This window comes from Amia ocellicauda, unplaced genomic scaffold (genome assembly GCF_036373705.1).
Source record: "Amia ocellicauda isolate fAmiCal2 unplaced genomic scaffold, fAmiCal2.hap1 HAP1_SCAFFOLD_220, whole genome shotgun sequence".
In the NCBI taxonomy this organism is placed as follows: Eukaryota; Metazoa; Chordata; class Actinopteri; order Amiiformes; family Amiidae; genus Amia; species Amia ocellicauda.
The window spans coordinates 26,595-39,124 of NW_027102783.1; the positions used below are offsets into that span (position 1 = coordinate 26,595).

At 42.6% G+C, this 12,530-nt stretch overlaps 6 non-coding genes across 6 annotated transcripts; all 6 read left to right on the plus strand.

The window, feature by feature from the left end:
- Positions 1-3,971: 3,971 nt before the first annotated feature.
- Positions 3,972-4,060, plus strand: trnay-gua (transfer RNA tyrosine (anticodon GUA)). Its single transcript is given in 2 exon segments — positions 3,972-4,008; positions 4,025-4,060. It is a non-coding gene; the product is annotated as a tRNA-Tyr (tRNA).
- A 235-nt stretch (positions 4,061-4,295) lies between these two features.
- trnak-uuu (transfer RNA lysine (anticodon UUU)) lies at positions 4,296-4,368 on the plus strand. Its single transcript has one exon. It is a non-coding gene; the product is annotated as a tRNA-Lys (tRNA).
- A 3,121-nt stretch (positions 4,369-7,489) lies between these two features.
- trnay-gua (transfer RNA tyrosine (anticodon GUA)) lies at positions 7,490-7,578 on the plus strand. The gene is given in 2 exon segments: positions 7,490-7,526; positions 7,543-7,578. It is a non-coding gene; the product is annotated as a tRNA-Tyr (tRNA).
- Positions 7,579-7,813: 235 nt separating this feature from the next.
- On the plus strand, positions 7,814-7,886 carry trnak-uuu (transfer RNA lysine (anticodon UUU)). The gene has a single exon. It is a non-coding gene; the product is annotated as a tRNA-Lys (tRNA).
- Positions 7,887-11,131: 3,245 nt separating this feature from the next.
- On the plus strand, positions 11,132-11,220 carry trnay-gua (transfer RNA tyrosine (anticodon GUA)). The gene is given in 2 exon segments: positions 11,132-11,168; positions 11,185-11,220. It is a non-coding gene; the product is annotated as a tRNA-Tyr (tRNA).
- A 226-nt stretch (positions 11,221-11,446) lies between these two features.
- Positions 11,447-11,519, plus strand: trnak-uuu (transfer RNA lysine (anticodon UUU)). Its single transcript has one exon. It is a non-coding gene; the product is annotated as a tRNA-Lys (tRNA).
- Positions 11,520-12,530: the final 1,011 nt, after the last annotated feature.

Sequence of the window (12,530 nt, forward strand, 5' to 3'; positions counted from 1 at the left end):
TTTTGTTGATAATTTTAGAAATAAAATCTGTCAACCCCGAGAAATATCTTCTCATTCCTGTTTAACTGATTAGTATGAAATTGACACAAGTCAATAGACGTTAGATTATTGGTGGCCCTGCCTATCCTTGATCATTGAATAATAATCAGTTAAGGGAAATTGTGGTAACAAGTAACGATAGGATCTTTCTCGGCACCTAAACGTAAATGAGACTGATATATATATAACGAGAAGTTACCTGACATAAATACTAACCTGCGTAGTTATTTAATGTCTGACTAACAATACTAACGAGAGACTCACCTTCGTCTTACTAACCGGTATTGTAGTTAATGTGTTTATAACCTTTTTTGTTTAACGATTTGTGTGTTAGAGCATCAGACTCTTAATCTGAGGGTCCAGGGTTCGAGTCCGTGTTCGGGCGCCTTGTTGACCGAGGGCCATGATGGTGAAAAGCCTGGATGGCCTTCCAGGTGACAATGAAATATGCAGTTGCGTCTAGGCAAGGTGTCTAGTCCTCTTTGCTTCTTTCGGCAAATATCCAGCCTGGGCAAGTGTTGTCTTCCAGAGGCAAGTCAAGCCAGGAACTCTGAGAGATGTTTTTGCCGTTGACGACGTGTCACTTTAGAACAGCACAACATGCATCTCTACTTGACTTGGCACAATCTGTGAGGGTTGGGCCAACACAACGTGTCCACACATTTGCAGGCGTCTTGAAATACTTGGAATGACCTGTGGCCCCATGCCATGCAGAAGTCCACAGCTATGCGTGTCAGCATGCTCTGCTCTTCATCCCCAATGTGCCACTTGTAAGAACTGTGTAAAAAGCGACAGAGAACGTGATCAGCAAAGAAACACAATTCTCCTGAGAACGACAATCATCGTGCCGATCGTAATCTCAGTGCATACCTGGATGCCCAACAAGCCAAGCCAGTGGTTCCCAAGCGTTGTAATGCCACGGCACACTTTGCTGAGACCAAAAACCTTCGCGGCGCACCAACATGAAAAAAAAAAAAAAGGATTTACTAGGTATTGTCTCACCTGAATGGCAACAGGCTGCTAAAACTATTATCACACGCACATTGCATGTTAAAGTATGTCAGTAAGGGAGTAATTAAAAGGGCAAATGTGTGAAGTGCAAGGAGTGGCCCTTAGTGGTTAGGTAAAAAAGTACACAGACAAACTAAATAATCCCTTGATACAAATAATTTATTTAGTGCAGACAGACCAAGACCAGACACAATAAACTATTCGCAGTAAATATAAATTCACAGCAAAATAGGTTCAGTTCACAATATCCTATAACAAGCTGTATTTAACGAAGTGGTTAAACGTTACAAAGGGCATTACAATTGTTGAAAAACAATAGCACACGGATCAAACATGCTATCCCCGCCGTTTTATTCGATTTGATTAGACGTTTCGCGACCGAAATGTTTTGTGTGCAGACTGAACGCACACCTGAGCCGAGCATGATCACAATACATATCCACAGTTAATCTAAGCAGTATCATATTGTAACCGTTTCGGTCTGTTATCAACCCTTCCGGATCCAAAACCAGGAGTCAGACACCCTTTTCGGTGGACACCCTGTTGACTTCTCACAAGCACCATCTGCCTTCACAAAGGCAGCGCTAGCAGTGGAAAGAACGAAGAACTGCAGGAGAAACGCCGGGGCTATTTAGAGCCCGATTATTCAACACAGAGGGGGAAAACCAGGGCCAAATGAGACTTAGAGGAACAGGAGACATCCGACAACAGTATAAAGATAAAAAGGAATTCACCACATGTCCCTTTAATCAATTGCCTTGCAGTTCCACTGTGTAGCGTTATGTTGGGTGTATTTTGATAAGAGCATTTGGGCTCTGAGCTGAAGCACTGATCTAAAGAAGACCTCTCCACCCCCAAAGTTATCAGATTTCCTTTGCTCATCAGCTTGGAACTGGTTTGCATCAAAGTGACAGTTTTGGGGAGGATGGCACCGAGAAGAGGCCAAATAGGTTGAATCCTGCTATGAGATGTCTGGAGAAAGGGGCCTGTAGGTGATAAAAACTGTTTGAAGTGGACGAGACGAAATCCCGACATAGAGCTACGAACCCGGGCCAACCGGCATTTCCAAAAGATGGCATGGATTGACATCAGTCATAAATCAAGCCCCCCTCCATTAGGACACTGGGGGCTGAAACCGAAATCCAATCTCAAGAACTCAAGAACCAATCACCTATTGATCTGACAGACTATAAGGAACAGTGCACAGTCTCTCTCTCTCTCTCTCTTTCTCTCTCACCTGAACCAGTAACTCGCTGCCACAGCTCAACCTGTAGCTCTGTTGCCCGAACCGGAACCAGAAACCAACCAAGTCTTTGCCGGCAACAGAAGAGTTAAACTGGGAGAAGGAGATTGAGCCGTACGAAGAATTCTTTTAAAGGACTTTATTAAATAAAGAACTTTACAGACTGCGCATGCCCGCCTGTGCCCACCTGATCAGTGGAGTTTTACAGCTGGACAATTGAGTAAGTCGAATGTATATGAAAGTGTTCAGTCATTTAAATAGCTATTTGAGTCTTAAGAAACTTGACCCTTGGAACGAACAGGGCCCTGCTTTCCTCAAAGACTTTGTCTTCAAGTAACTACGGTGGAACCCTGCTTACAAAGAAGATTTTGTGCACAACCTTGGAGCCTTCAAACCAGTGGAAAATCTGTTTGGAAAAGACTCTAATTTCGCGAAACCCCAACTTCCAGGTGCATCGACTGAGTGGAAGTTCTTGGACAAAGCTGAACCGCACTGCCTTTGTTCCAAACCACACGGACCATGTGCCGTGTGCTGTGATCTGAGCCCGAAGACAGAGAGGCCTCTCTGCGACGAAGTTCAGATAAGTTTAACAGTTTGGAGTTCATGATTCATGACATTTGAGAAATCAATTAGAAATGTTATTCTGTGATTCATAACTCTAGAATGTGTAATATCATTTAGTTTTCTTAAATATAAATTTGTGTTGCATTAAACTGTTTTGTTGATAATTTTAGAAATAAAATCTGTCAACCCCGAGAAATATCTTCTCATTCCTGTTTAACTGTTTAGTCTGAAATTGACACAAGTCAATAGTCGTTAGATTATTGGTGGCCCTGCCTATCCTTGATCATTGAATAATAATCAGTTAAGGGAAATTGTGGTAACAAGTAACGATAGGATCTTTCTCGGCACCTAAACGTAAATGAGACTGATATATATATAACGAGAAGTTACCTGACATAAATACTAACCTGCGTAGTTATTTAATGTCTGACTAACAATACTAACGAGAGACTCACCTTCGTCTTACTAACCGGTATTGTAGTTAATGTGTTTATAACCTTTTTTGTTTAACGATTTGTGTGTTATCATATGCGATCCCATGGTCTTTGATTTGGTCACGGAAGTGATTTGTCTTTGATTTGTTGATCTAGAGTTGAATTTTGATTAGCTTTTCCCTTTTGTATAATTAGTGTAGTGCTACATTTAGTCTTTGTTTTTGAATAAATTTAACAATTTATATCTTTGGAATTGGTGTCTGTGTCCAATTATTACAGAAATTGAGTTCTACAAGATTCCAGGATTCGTGATAAGGTGATACTATAAATTCACTTCTTAAATTGAAATTTATAAGTGTACCTTACGATGCAACAGATAGCACTGCAACTCAGTGTAGGTGTGCGTTCAGTCCGGCAAACACAACATTTCAGTTATGAAACGCTTTCTACAGGTGATGTATAAATGTAATATTTTCACACATTTGAATAAGTTTGATTTGATACAAGATTTATGAAGTTGACCAAACAAAATGACATAATATTTTTCAGGGGATAAAAATCTCACGACACAATTGGGTAGTCCTCACGGCACACGGGTTGAAAACCACTGAGCCAAGCCACGGTGCTTCTTGGCTTTGCACGGCCACTGAGACTGCCAGGGGAAGATGGTGAGAAGCTTCCCTTCGATAGCTCAGTAGGTAGAGCGGAGGACTGTAGGTTTCAGGCAGCGGGCATCCTTAGGTCGCTGGTTCAATTCCGGCTCGAAGGAAGGCGTGATTATGGTTTGACATCGGTTTTGGACGAGCTCCCAAATGTCAAGCCATTGGAATTGCATGAGGACAAGGAGAAAACACCGGAAATTCGGATTTGCTGTGGAGAACTCGCATTGCCCAAACATCTCATATGCATGTGACCCTTTTCACCCTGAGCCCAGTTTTCTAAACCGGCCAGAAAGCGGTCTGGAACAATCATGAAGCCAACACATTGTGAAGCACTTCACTGAAGCCCGGGTAGCTCAGCCGGTAGAGCATCAGACTTTTAATCTGAGGGTCCAGGGTTCGAGTCCCTGTTCGGGTGCCTTGTTGACCGAGGGCCATGATGGTGAAAAGCCTGGATGGCCTTCCAGGTGACAATGAAATATGCAGTTGCGTCTAGGCAAGGTGTCTAGTCCTGTTTGCTTCTTTCGGCAAATATCCAGCCTGGGCAAGTGTTGTCTTCCAGAGGCAAGTCAAGCCAGGAACTCTGAGAGATGTTTTTGCCGTTGACGACGTGTCACTTTAGAACAGCACAACATCCATCTCTACTTGACTTGGCACAATCTGTGAGGGTTGGGCCAATACAACGTGTCCACACATTTGCAGGCGTCTTGAAATACTTGGAATGACCTGTGGCCCCATGCCATGCAGAAGTCCACAGCTATGCGTGTCAGCATGCTCTGCTCCTCATCCCCAATGTGCCACTTGTAAGAACTTTGTAAAAAGCGACAGAGAACATGATCAGCAAAGAAACACAATTCTCCTGAGAACGACAATCATCGTGCCGATCGTAATCTCGTGTGTGTCTCGAATGGCAACAGGCTGCTAAAACTATTATCACACGCACATTGCATGTTAAAGTATGTCAGTAAGGGAGTAATTAAAAGGGCAAATGTGTGAAGTGCAAGGAGTGGCCCTTAGTGGTTAGGTAAAAAAGTACACAGACAAACTAAATAATCCCTTGATACAAATAATTTATTTAGTGCAGACAGACCAAGACCAGCCACAATAAACTATTCGCAGTAAATATAAATTCACAGCAAAATAGGTTCAGTTCACAATATCCTATAACAAGCTGCACAAAGGCAGCGCTAGCAGTGGAAAGAACGAAGAACTGCAGGAGAAACGCCGGGGCTATTTAGAGCCCGATTATTCAACACAGAGGGGGAAAACCAGGGCCAAATGAGACTTAGAGGAACAGGAGACATCCAACAACAGTATAAAGATAAAAAGGAATTCACCACATGTCCCTTTAATCAATTGCCTTGCAGTTCCACTGTGTAGCGTTATGTTGGGTGTATTTTGATAAGAGCATTTGGGCTCTGAGCTGAAGCACTGATCTAAAGAAGACCTCTCCACCCCCAAAGTTATCAGATTTCCTTTGCTCATCAGCTTGGAACTGGTTTGCATCAAAGTGACAGTTTTGGGGAGGATGGCACCGAGAAGAGGCCAAATAGGTTGAATCCTGCTATGAGATGTCTGGAGAAAGGGGCCTGTAGGTGATAAAAACTCTTTGAAGTGGACGAGAGCCGAAATCCCGACATAGAGCTACGAACCCGGGCCAACCGGCATTTCCAAAAGATGGCATGGATTGACATCAGTCATAAATCAAGCCCCCCTCCATTAGGACACTGGGGGCTGAAACCGAAATCCAATCTCAAGAACTCAAGAACCAATCACCTATTGATCTGACAGACTATAAGGAACAGTGCACAGTCTCTCTCTCTCTCTCTCTCTCTCTCTCTCTCTTTCTCTCTCACCTGAACCAGTAACTCGCTGCCACAGCTCAACCTGTAGCTCTGTTGCCCGAACCAGAACCAGAAACCAACCAAGTCTTTGCCGGCAACAGAAGAGTTAAACTGGGAGAAGGAGATTGAGCCGTACGAAGAATTCTTTTAAAGGACTTTATTAAATAAAGAACTTTACAGACTGCGCATGCCCGCCTGTGCCCACCTGATCAGTGGAGTTTTACAGTTGGACAATTGAGTAAGTCGAATGTATATGAAAGTGTTCAGTCATTTAAATAGCTATTTGAGTCTTAAGAAACTTGACCCTTGGAACGAACAGGGCCCTGATTTCCTCAAAGACTTTGCTTCAAGTAACTACGGTGGAACCCTGCTTACAAAGAAGATTTTGTGCACAAACTTGGAGCCTTCAAACCAGTGGAAAATCTGTTTGGAAAAGACTCTAATTTCGCGAAACCCCAACTTCCAGGTGCATCGACTGAGTGGAAGTTCTTGGACAAAGCCGAACCGCACTGCCTTTGTTCCAAACCACACGGACCATGTGCCGTGTGCTGTGATCTGAGCCCGAAGACAGAGAGGCCTCTCTGCGACGAAGTTCAGATAAGTTTAACAGTTTGGAGTTCATGATTCATGACATTTGAGAAATCAATTAGAAATGTTATTCTGTGATTCATAACTCTAGAATGTGTAATATCATTTAGTTTTCTTAAATATAAATATGTGTTGCATTAAACTGTTTTGTTGATAATTTTAGAAATAAAATCTGTCAACCCTGAGAAATATCTTCTCATTCCTGTTTAACTGTTTAGTCTGAAATTGACACAAGTCAATAGACGTTAGATTATTGGTGGCCCTGCCTATCCTTGATCATTGAATAATAATCAGTTAAGGGAAATTGTGGTAACAAGTAACGATAGGATCTTTCTCGGCACCTAAACGTAAATGAGACTGATATATATATAACGAGAAGTTACCTGACATAAATACTAACCTGCCTAGTTATTTAATGTCTGACTAACAATACTAACGAGAGACTCACCTTCGTCTTACTAACCGGTATTGTAGTTAATGTGTTTATAACCTTTTTTGTTTAACGATTTGTGTGTTATCATATGCGATCCCATGGTCTTTGATTTGGTCACGGAAGTGATTTGTCTTTGATTTGTTGATCTAGAGTTGAATTTTGATTAGCTTTTCCCTTTTGTATAATTAGTGTAGTGCTACATTTAGTCTTTGTTTTTGAATAAATTTAACAATTTATATCTTTGGAATTGGTGTCTGTGTCCAATTATTACAGAAATTGAGTTCTACAAGATTCCAGGATTCGTGATAAGGTGATACTATAAATTCACTTCTTAAATTGAAATTTATAAGTGTACCTTACGATACAACTGATAGCACTGCAACTCAGTGTAGGTGTGCGTTCAGTCCGGCAAACACAACATTTCAGTTATGAAACGCTTTCTACAGGTGATGTATAAATGTAATATTTTCACACATTTGAATAAGTTTGATTTGATACAAGATTTATGAAGTTGACCAAACAAAATGACATAATATTTTTCAGGGGATAAAAATCTCACGACACAATTGGGTAGTCCTCACGGCACACGGGTTGAAAACCACTGAGCCAAGCCACGGTGCTTCTTGGCTTTGCACGGCCACTGAGACTGCCAGGGGAAGACGGTGAGAAGCTTCCCTTCGATAGCTCAGTTGGTAGAACGGAGGACTGTAGGTTTCAGGCAGCGGGCATCCTTAGGTCGCTGATTCAATTCCGGCTCGAAGGAAGTCGTGATTATGGTTTGACATCGGTTTTGGACGAGCTCCCAAATGTCAAGCCATTGGAATTGCATGAGGACAAGGAGAAAACACCGGAAATTCGGATTTGCTGTGGAGAACTCGCATTGCCCAAACATCTCATATGCATGTGACCCTTTTCACCCTGAGCCCAGTTTTCTAAACCGGCCAGAAAGCGGTCTGGAACAATCATGAAGCCCACACATTGTGAAGCACTTCACTGAAGCCCGGGTAGCTCAGCCGGTAGAGCATCAGACTTTTAATCTGAGGGTCCAGGGTTCGAGTCCCTGTTCGGGTGCCTTGTTGACCGAGGGCCCTGATGGTGAAAAGCCTGGATGGCCTTCCAGTTGACAATGAAATATGCAGTTGCGTCTAGGCAAGCTGTCTAGTCCTCTTTGCTTCTTTTGGCAAATATCCAGCCTGGGCAAGTGTTGTCTTCCAGAGGCAAGTCAAGCCAGGAACTCTGACGACGTGTCACTTTAGAACAGCACAACATGCATCTCTACTTGACTTGGCACAATCTGTGAGGGTTGGGCCAACACAACGTGTCCACACATTTGCAGGCGTCTTGAAATACTTGGAATGACCTGTGGCCCCATGCCATGCAGAAGTCCACAGCTATGCGTGTCAGCATGCTCTGCTCCTCATCCCCAATGTGCCACTTGTAAGAACTTTGTAAAAAGCGACAGAGAACATGATCAGCAAAGAAACACAATTCTCCTGAGAACGACAATCATCGTGCCGATCGTAATCTCAGTGCATACCTGGATGCCCAACAAGCCAAGCCAGTGGTTCCCAAGCGTTGTAATGCCACGGCACACTTTGCTGAGACCAAAAACCTTCGCGGCGCACCAACATGAAAAAAAAAAAAAAGGATTTACTAGGTATTGTCTCACCTGAATGGCAACAGGCTGCTAAAACTATTATCACACGCACATTGCATGTTAAAGTATGTCAGTAAGGGAGTAATTAAAAGGGCAAATGTGTGAAGTGCAAGGAGTGGCCCTTAGTGGTTAGGTAAAAAAGTACACAGACAAACTAAATAATCCCTTGATACAAATCATTTATTTAGTGCAGACAGACCAAGACCAGCCACAATAAACTATTCGCAGTAAATATAAATTCACAGCAAAATAGGTTCAGTTCACAATATCCTATAACAAGCTGCACAAAGGCAGCGCTAGCAGTGGAAAGAACGAAGAACTGCAGGAGAAACGCCGGGGCTATTTAGAGCCCGATTATTCAACACAGAGGGGGAAAACCAAGGCCAAATGAGACTTAGAGGAACAGGAGACATCCAACAACAGTATAAAGATGAAAAGGAATTCACCACATGTCCCTTTAATCAATTGCCTTGCAGTTCCACTGTGTAGCGTTATGTTGGGTGTATTTTGATAAGAGCATTTGGGCTCTGAGCTGAAGCACTGATCTAAAGAAGACCTCTCCACCCCCAAAGTTATCAGATTTCCTTTGCTCATCAGCTTGGAACTGGTTTGCATCAAAGTGACAGTTTTGGGGAGGATGGCACCGAGAAGAGGCCAAATAGGTTGAATCCTGCTATGAGATGTCTGGAGAAAGGGGCCTGTAGGTGATAAAAACTCTTTGAAGTGGACGAGAGCCGAAATCCCGACATAGAGCTACGAACCCGGGCCAACCGGCATTTCCAAAAGATGGCATGGATTGACATCAGTCATAAATCAAGCCCCCCTCCATTAGGACACTGGGGGCTGAAACCGAAATCTAATCTCAAGAACTCAAGAACCAATCACCTATTGATCTGACAGACTATAAGGAACAGTGCACAGTCTCTCTCTCTCTCTCTCTCTCTCTCTATCTCTCTCTCTCTCTTTCTCTCTCACCTGAACCAGTAACTCGCTGCCACAGCTCAACCTGTAGCTCTGTTGCCCGAACCGGAACCAGAAACCAACCAAGTCTTTGCCGGCAACAGAAGAGTTAAACTGGGAGAAGGAGATTGAGCCGTACGAAGAATTCTTTTAAAGGACTTTATTAAATAAAGAACTTTACAGACTGCGCATGCCCGCCTGTGCCCACCTGATCAGTGGAGTTTTACAGCTGGACAATTGAGTAAGTCGAATGTATATGAAAGTGTTCAGTCATTTAAATAGCTATTTGAGTCTTAAGAAACTTGACCCTTGGAACGAACAGGGCTCTGCTTTCCTCAAAGACTTTGTCTTCAAGTAACTACGGTGGAACCCTGCTTACAAAGAAGATTTTGTGCACAACCTTGGAGCCTTCAAACCAGTGGAAAATCTGTTTGGAAAAGACTCTAATTTCGCGAAACCCCAATTTCCAGGTGCATCGACTGAGTGGAAGTTCTTGGACAAAGCCGAACCGCACTGCCTTTGTTCCAAACCACACGGACCATGTGCCGTGTGCTGTGATCTGAGCCCGAAGACAGAGAGGCCTCTCTGCGACGAAGTTCAGATAAGTTTAACAGTTTGGAGTTCATGATTCATGACATTTGAGAAATCAATTAGAAATGTTATTCTGTGATTCAAAACTCTAGAATGTGTAATATCATTTAGTTTTCTTAAATATAAATGTGTGTTGCATTAAACTGTTTTGTTGATAATTTTAGAAATAAAATCTGTCAACCCCGAGAAATATCTTCTCATTCCTGTTTAACTGTTTAGTCTGAAATTGACACAAGTCAATAGACGTTAGATTATTGGTGGCCCTGCCTATCCTTGATCATTGAATAATAATCAGTTAAGGGAAATTGTGGTAACAAGTAATGATAGGATCTTTCTCGGCACCTAAACGTAAATGAGACTGATATATATATAACGAGAAGTTACCTGACATAAATACTAACCTGCGTAGTTATTTAATGTCTGACTAACAATACTAACGAGAGACTCACCTTCGTCTTACTAACCGGTATTGTAGTTAATGTGTTTATAACCTTTTTTGTTTAACGATTTGTGTGTTATCATATGCGATCCCATGGTCTTTGATTTGGTCACGGAAGTGATTTGTCTTTGATTTGTTGATCTAGAGTTGAATTTTAATTAGCTTTTCCCTTTTGTATAATTAGTGTAGTGCTACATTTAGTCTTTGTTTTTGAATAAATTTAACAATTTATATCTTTGGAATTGGTGTCTGTGTCCAATTATCACAGAAATTGAGTTCTACAAGATTCCAGGATTCGTGATAAGGTGATACTATAAATTCACTTCTTAAATTGAAATTTATAAGTGTACCTTACGATACAACTGATAGCACTGCAACTCAGTGTAGGTGTGCGTTCAGTCCGGCAAACACAACATTTCAGTTATGAAACGCTTTCTACAGGTGATGTATAAATGTAATATTTTCACACATTTGAATAAGTTTGATTTGATACAAGATTTATGAAGTTGACCAAACAAAATGACATAATATTTTTCAGGGGATAAAAATCTCACGACACAATTGGGTAGTCCTCACGGCACACGGGTTGAAAACCACTGAGCCAAGCCACGGTGCCTCTTGGCTTTGCACGGCCACTGAGACTGCCAGGGGAAGACGGTGAGAAGCTTCCCTTCGATAGCTCAGTTGGTAGAGCGGAGGACTGTAGGTTTCAGACAGCGGGCATCCTTAGGTCGCTGGTTCAATTCCGGCTCGAAGGAAGGCGTGATTATGGTTTGACATCGGTTTTGGACGAGCTCCCAAATGTCAAGCCATTGGAATTGCATGAGGACAAGGAGAAAACACCGGAAATTCGGATTTGCTGTGGAGAACTCGCATTGCCCAAACATCTCATATGCATGTGACCCTGAGCCCAGTTTTCTAAACCGGCCAGAAAGCGGTCTGGAACAATCATGAAGCCAACACATTGTGAAGCACTTCACTGAAGCCCGGGTAGCTCAGCCGGTAGAGCATCAGACTTTTAATCTGAGGGTCCAGGGTTCGAGTCCCTGTTCGGGTGCCTTGTTGACCGAGGGCCGTGATGGTGAAAAGCCTGGATGGCCTTCCAGGTGACAATGAAATATGCAGTTGTGTCTAGGCAAGGTGTCTAGTCCTCTTTGCTTCTTTCGGCAAATATCCTGCCTGGGCAAGTGTTGTCTTCCAGAGGCAAGTCAAGCCAGGAACTCTGAGAGATGTTTTTGCCGTTGACGACGTGTCACTTTAGAACAGCACAACATGCATCTCTACTTGACTTGGCACAATCTGTGAGGGTTGGGCCAACACAACGTGTCCACACATTTGCAGGCGTCTTGAAATACTTGGAATGACCTGTGGCCCCATGCCATGCAGAAGTCCACAGCTATGCGTGTCAGCATGCTCTGCTCTTCATCCCCAATGTGCCACTTGTAAGAACTTTGTAAAAAGCGACAGAGAACATGATCAGCAAAGAAACACAATTCTCCTGAGAACGACAATCATCGTGCCGATCGTAATCTCAGTGCATACCTGGATGCCCAACAAGCCAAGCCAGTGGTTCCCAAGCGTTGTAATGCCACGGCACACTTTGCTGAGACCAAAAACCTTCGCGGCGCACCAACATGAAAAAAAAAAAAAAGGATTTACTAGGTATTGTCTCATCTGAATGGCAACAGGCTGCTAAAACTATTATCACACGCACATTGCATGTTAAAGTATGTCAGTAAGGGAGTAATTAAAAGGGCAAATGTGTGAAGTGCAAGGAGTGGCCCTTAGTGGTTAGGTAAAAAAGTACACAGACAAACTAAATAATCCCTTGATACAAATCATTTATTTAGTGCAGACAGACCAAGACCAGCCACAATAAACTATTCGCAGTAAATATAAATTCACAGCAAAATAGGTTCAGTTCACAATATCCTATAACAAGCTGTATTTAACGAAGTAGTTAAACGTTACAAAGGGCATTACAATTGTTGAAAAACAATAGCACACGGATCAAACATGCTATCCCCGCCATTTTATTCGATTTGATTAGACGTTTCGCGACCGAAAT